Below are 7,032 nucleotides of genomic sequence, written 5' to 3' on the forward strand. Positions count from 1 at the left end.
AAAGCCTTTGTTTGGAACAAATTGCAGCGCTGAGTAGATGCACTAGGCAACACATTGAGAGCACGCTGCGATACAACAATAGTGCGAGCATCAGACGGATATGCATCCTCACCATCAGTGTCATAGTCATCATCCTCTGGAGCATTTGGATCAACATCATCTCCAGTCTCATACCCATTGTCCTCATTGATAATCATGACTTTGCGGTTAGGACAATCTCTCTTGAAGTGACCTTTGCCACCACATGTATGACAATCCATATCACGATTGCGCGCAGTAGACATGTTAGATCCACTCGTACTTGCAGCAGATTCGGACTTCTTTGCGTTAGACACATTGGAGACCGGCTTGCTAGGCGGAGTAGATTAAGGTGCGGAGCGCGTCGATGGCGCTGGCGCCATAGGTGGGGGCGCACGAGGCGTGAAGCGCCCAGCTCCTGAAGCTCGACCTTTAACCTTTGCTTCGTCAGCCAACTGTGATTCAGCTTCTCTTGCATGATGTAGCAACTCATTCATAGTGGTGTAACTGTAATGACGAACAATGCCTTTGATATCATACTTCAAACCATTGAGAAAACGAGTCATTGTCATCTCAAGGGATTCTTTGACACGACCACGCTGCATGATCATCTCCATCTCCATTTAGTATTCATCAACAGTCTTCACACCTTGTCTCAATAGGGTCAACTTATCATATATATTGCGCAAATAATTTGTGGGCACAAAACGCTCGGTCATTGCCGCCTTAGCACGCCATGTGATAATAGGCGGTTCACCATCTTCTTCGCGAGCACTAACATATCGATCCCACCAACGCAATGCATAGCCATCAAATTCGGAAGAAGCAAGCTTGATCTTTCTATCTTCAGTGTAATTATGTAAACGCCATAGCTTCTCAATTTTCAGCTCCCAAGTGAGGTATTCTTCAACATCAGCACCTCCTTCAAACTTGGGTATGGAGAACTTGGGCTTACCCAATCCATCTTCTTCCTCAAACCCACGACCTGGACGTCGGAGTTCAGCAAAACCACGAGGGTGATTACCACGTGGTGCACCACGATTAGCATTAGGTGCGTCATCTTGAAGCTCAGGATCTTCTTCATCTTCTTGTTGTTGGTGTTCGGTCAAATCTCAACAGCTAGTCGCAAATCGAGAAGACTGCGCTGGATATCCATCATTTGATCTCTCATTGTAGTGACGGTCGCACTAGTGGCGTCCAGCTTCTGGGAGATCCCTTGGACCGTTCCCTTAAGCTCATCATCCTGAGCGCGGAATTCACGTCACATCTCATTACGAAGAGCCTCATACTCCCTCCATGTCATAAGATCAGCAGCATCCTTGTTTTCCTGGTTAACAATTTTGGCATCACTAGCGGACATGGTTAGTAGGTTAGTGCACTAAATCAAAATTATATGGTGGTACTCTCACAACTCACTCAAAACTGATAAGAAAAGGAAATCTTACCTCTCCAAAGTGAATTAGTATTGCTTACCACTTGTAGTGACAACTAGTGCACGGATGTAGCGAAGCGAATATCAAGGGTATAAGAACAATCACACGGCAAAGAAGGGTATATGTGGGTTGTAGGTGGGCTACCTATTCGCACCAATAACAAGCTCTAGCGCTGACCGTAGACAACCAATGATACTCACACAAGGCGATAAATGTGGCAATGCAACTATATGGGTAAAAGGTTGCAATGCACTAGAGAGACGCTAGCAAAGCTCAACGAGACAGGCACAAGATTGCTCAACTACAGGTGCAGTAAAGTAAACTTAGGCCTTCACTTGATTCTTCTAGCACTTCACTTTTCTTTTTTGAATTTTTCTCTTTGTATAACACGCAGCTATGTAGCTCTTTTTGCTTCTTTTCAATTTTCTATTTTTTTGATTTTATGACACAACTCCTTGATAACACGGCCAACAAAATATGCAAAGCACCAAAACCCTAATGAGCAGCCTGTCGAGCTGTAAAACTAGTCTCTTCTGGGAAAGTTCCTAGTCACTTATATCGAAAGGCTGTGGCTATGGTTTGGACAAACACACTGTATGCTATGTGGACTCGGAGTAACAAAAACTGAAACTAGAGAATAGTAGAAACACAAACCCTAACAACTGGATGGAAGAAAAAGATACACAAAAACAACTACGAAAAGCAACTACAACTTGAAATTAGTGCAATCTAAGGCTATGGCAAACCCTAACCCTAATTTTTTTTTGGCTTTTTCTGGATAGGAAACACTCACAACTCAACTATGAGGTGGATTGTGGATGGCTTACCGAGGAAACCCGAGAATCTGATACCAAGATGATAAGGGGTGGCCCGATCTTCTCAGTAAGCAACGGTGGTGATGATGATCACGGGGTGATTGCAGCGGAGGTAATTTGATGAAGTGGATGATAACTTGTATGACACAACGAGATATCTCGATTGGTCCATGTCGCCAATGCAACAGCTCTCAACCTTGCAAGATATTCGCAACTCCACACATTTGCGCACGTAGACGCCGACCACGAAGTGGTAAGTTGCAACCTTCTAATTCCCAATGGAACAACAGATTATACAAGACTTTCAGATCTACACAATATCAAGCAATATGGTGTAGGGAATTCAATAGTTTTGCAGATCAAACAACTAAGAACTAGGGTTTATCTTAAACATGGTCTAAAGCAACTTTGGGGGCGTCCTGGGCACTTATATAGGGGTTCAGGACGACCTCAGGTCGAAAAAGTACGAAAATAACCGACCCAGAATAGATCTGGTCGAGACAGACTCGGACGCGGCCGGCCTGGGGGTCGGTCGACCGGGTCTCGGACCGGCCGGTCCGGTTCAAACAGGACCTGGCACCTGGTGGTGACCGGGCGAGGCTTCCGGGCATACTGGATAGTGCCCGGTTGGCACAAGCGCCATAGCCGGTTTGGGACCGGACGGACCCGGCGCGGGATCCGGTCAGACCGGGCCTGGGACCGGATGGTCCGGCGGCACGGCCGGTCCGAATGGATCCGGCACCGTCCTGGACAGCATCTTCTCCTCTCGCGCATGCCTCCCGCTCCTCCCTCGCGCGTCCACGAGATATCTTCATGTCCAGCTCCATGTCCAGCTCCACGTCCATCTTGACGTCCATCTTCACGTCCAGCTGCTCCTCTCCTCCTCGTGCGATGCTTGTCTCCTCTTCATACCTGATGATACATAAGTAACAGGACTTAGGCAGTATAAAGTTCTCATCAATCAAAGTATCGTTTAGGAACAAGTTCACCTATTGTTTAAGTAGCTTCGCACGAGCCCTTGTAATAGGTCCAATCCGAACTTCATTGGACTTGAGCTTCACAGTAGGTTCATCTCCATGTGGTAATGACGGAGGTAGTAGTGAGGTAGGGATGTCCTCATCAGAAGGGGTTCGAATGATAATCGGAAGGTGGATAATCTATTGCTTGCAATTTAATACGCAGTTGGATAACGGTCTATGTATTATGTTGTAATGCCCAAACGAATCTCATAGTAATCATCTTGTCATGTATGGTCGGTATTCGGTAAATTGCCCAGCTGTAATTTGTTCATCCAGCATGTTATTTATCTTTATGGAGAGACACCTCTAGTGAAGTGTGGACCCCGGCCCTTTGCTTTACATTGATAAATTTAACCACCGCAATCCTGATCTGTTTACTTTCTGCAAGCTTCGTTCTCTTTAATTACTGCAAACATCTCCTTCCACTCGATACGTTTAATCCTTTGTGTTCAACAAAACCGGTGAGATTGACAACCTCACTATAAGTTGGGCCAAAGTATTTTGGTTGTGTTGTGTGCTGGTTCCACGTTGTTGCTGACGCCGGTAGTGCGTCCTTCCACTAGTCAGCTAGCAACACCTTCAGAAGTCACGCCTTTCTCCTACTGCTTGATTAAACCTTGGTTTCTTACTGATTGAAAACTTGCTGATGTGCTCATCACACCTTCCTCTTGGGGTTCCCCAATGGTGTTGACCACCATCACATCTTCATCCGCCCGTTCGAACATCAGATGAACGACGTCCATGACTGGGTCGAAAAGCAGTGATGTGAGAGGGCCACCCTGTGATAGACCACGGGTGTAGAAGATCGAGACATCGGCAATGCCATTCACAACAACACGCGTAGACATGGCACCAAGAAGCCCATGGATAATGGTGATCGACCTATGGCCAAATCCCAGCTTGGCCAACACCTCCAAGAGGAAGGCCCAGTCCACCGTGTCAAAAGTGTTGGTGATATCCAACTTGAGTAGGAGGGCATCCTTCTTCCATGCGTGAAGCTTCCATGCCATGAGATGTACCAACTGGAAGTGATCATGCAAATAACATCCACGTATGAACACACTCTGCTAGGGTCCCACAATCTCCTCCATGTAGGGGGAGGGGTAAAGCACCTTGGCCACGAGCTTCACCATACTATGTATAAGACTGATGGGGTTGATGATGTGCCAACAAGCGGCATAGAATCTACCAGAGAAGACAGTGGAAGATCTAGGATAATGAAGCAGGGTGGTTCGTCTTCAAATTTTTAACACAAACAGACCAATGTAAACATACTAGCGCCTAATATGACAATAACACTATGGTCTTACACATATATAATATTTCACGATTCAGTTTGATTTTGCATAAAATAGGCCTACATACCTTCAAAATCTAAAAGAGAAGACTACTTTTGATGGGGTCTATGCCTTGTCATGGCCATGGAGTTCGCAATTACATCTTCTTCATCCACTTTGGAAAAAGTATCCCTCTCAATGTATGTGACTAGACAATCATCCAAAAGACTATCACCCATCTTACTTCTCAACTTTCTCTTGACTAAACTCATTGCAGAAAATGCTCTTTCAACATTTTTTATCGCCACCGGAAAAAGAAATACCAATTTGAGAAGCAAGTACACCAAATTATGAATTATATGCCTCCTTGTTTCTACAAGCTAAAACGAAAGATAACAAGGTTTTCTAGGCCTTTGGATTTTTCACCTCTTCTCATGTCATCAATATAGTTATCAAGTTGTAGCTCAAGGTATATCAAATCTTGGCTTTTAAAATCATCGGGGTGGAACTCAGCAAGTTTGAAAACCTTGTGTGCATCAAAAGCAGCAAATGAGTTGGTGGGACTCAATAACGACATACAAGAAGAAACTCCATATTGATCTCACCAAACCTATTATCAAGCTCTTGAATAATTTGATCAACAATCCCAAGATAAAATTCTCTTCTAAAGACATCATCATTTGTTTGACGTCGAGAAAACGGTGATGATCTTCCATCAGACACATAATCATCCTCCATTGTAGGAACTTGAATGCCATTTGTATTGCAAAATAATGTAAATTTTGAAGGAATCTGTAAGACCTCAACTCTTGAATACTATTCTTCACCATTTGAGCAAGATAAATGGCAGCAAGAATAACTTGGTCTCTTCTTTGCAAACACTCAGAAAATTCATTAGTGTATCCAAGAATGAGAAGCAACAAGTGTGCATTGAAAAAAAGTCCAATGACTCAAATACGCCAACAAAAGTATGCATTTTTGGCCAATCACCTCTTTGTGAAGTATCTTCTCCAAGAGATATGAGTGTATCACGGATTGAGGGATACATATAAATCATGTTGAGAATATTTTTGAAATGAGAGCCCAGTTGAGCTTCTCCTGGCCTAGGTAACCCCATTTCTTGATTTAATCCTCTTCCAGTTTCCAATTCACCACATTTAGTTAACCTCATGATATTATGAAGGGTAGCATTCTGAAGCATGTCATGACGCTTATAAGAAGCTCCAACAATACCAAGTTGGAGAGACACTTGATCAAAAAACCACACACAATCATTATTTCCCTTGTCAATAGCAACAACAACTAGCTGGAGTTGATGTGCAAAACAATGCACATAACAAACAAAAAGGTGACTCTTTCATGATAAGTGTCTTCAAACTTTTAATTTCTCCTCTCTCATGTTGATAGCCCCATCATAACCTTGCCCACAGATTTAAGTTATATCCAAATGATGTTTCTTAAGTAATGCTTCATTTGCTTTCTTAAGTAAGAATGAAGTAGTATCACTTACATGAACTACTCCAATAAAGTGCTCCCGCTGTCTTCCAAGCTTATCAAAAAAACACAAGCATAGAGCTAGTTGTTCTCTATGTCATGTCACTAGACTCAACGGATAGAATAGCATAGTAATCATCACCAAGTTCACAGAGGCCATGTGTCTGCACACCCATGTAGTCTAGGTCTAGAGAGAAACCACACTCCGGTGATGAGCCTAGGAGCTCTCCATAGAAGGAGTCCGCTGCTCCGGCCTTCTCATCTTGGTCTGAGACAAGCACGCCACCCACCTTGTGGTGGACAACGAAGTTCTTCCGATGCCTATGGTTAGAGTGCACGTGAATGAATTTGGTGAAAGCATCTGCCTCAGCAAGCCATGTGTGCGACCTACCAGAGAAATAAGATACCCTCCTAGCTGATGAATCTATTACCATGGGAGCAACTGAACGAAGTGGAGACCATTGTTCCATGGTCATTCCCCAAACACTAGTAGGAAATACGCTACTGGCCACGTGTGGTATTTGGATAATAATCACGGAATCACGGCCCCATTTGCGATTGGTAACTAACTACTGGTTGCGTGCTCGTTGGGTACACGGCTAGTAGTGGATATGCTGGTCATGTGCACTTTGCACAGGACCACTAGCTTTATTGGTAGCGCGCCCTAACTGCTCGCTACCAGTATCTCCACTATTGGTCGCACGTTGCCGCCACCTGCTACTAGTTTCTGGAGTACTAGTTGTGTGGCAGGTGGGCCTGCTACCAGTACATGGGCATGATGTCAGTATTAATTTCTAGATATATTTGATTTTTTCCTCACTTTATTTTTGCAGGCTTGGCAAAACAATTATACAAAAATATCAAATGTATTCAACTTCATCACATTATTTACAGTCTAATTGGAGCACCGAAGTAGTACAACAAACGCCACCATGAGCAACATGGAGACTACGATGGTCTTCTTTCGGTTCTTCAT

This window comes from Lolium rigidum, chromosome 4, assembly GCF_022539505.1.
Source record: "Lolium rigidum isolate FL_2022 chromosome 4, APGP_CSIRO_Lrig_0.1, whole genome shotgun sequence".
NCBI classification, from domain to species: Eukaryota; Viridiplantae; Streptophyta; class Magnoliopsida; order Poales; family Poaceae; genus Lolium; species Lolium rigidum.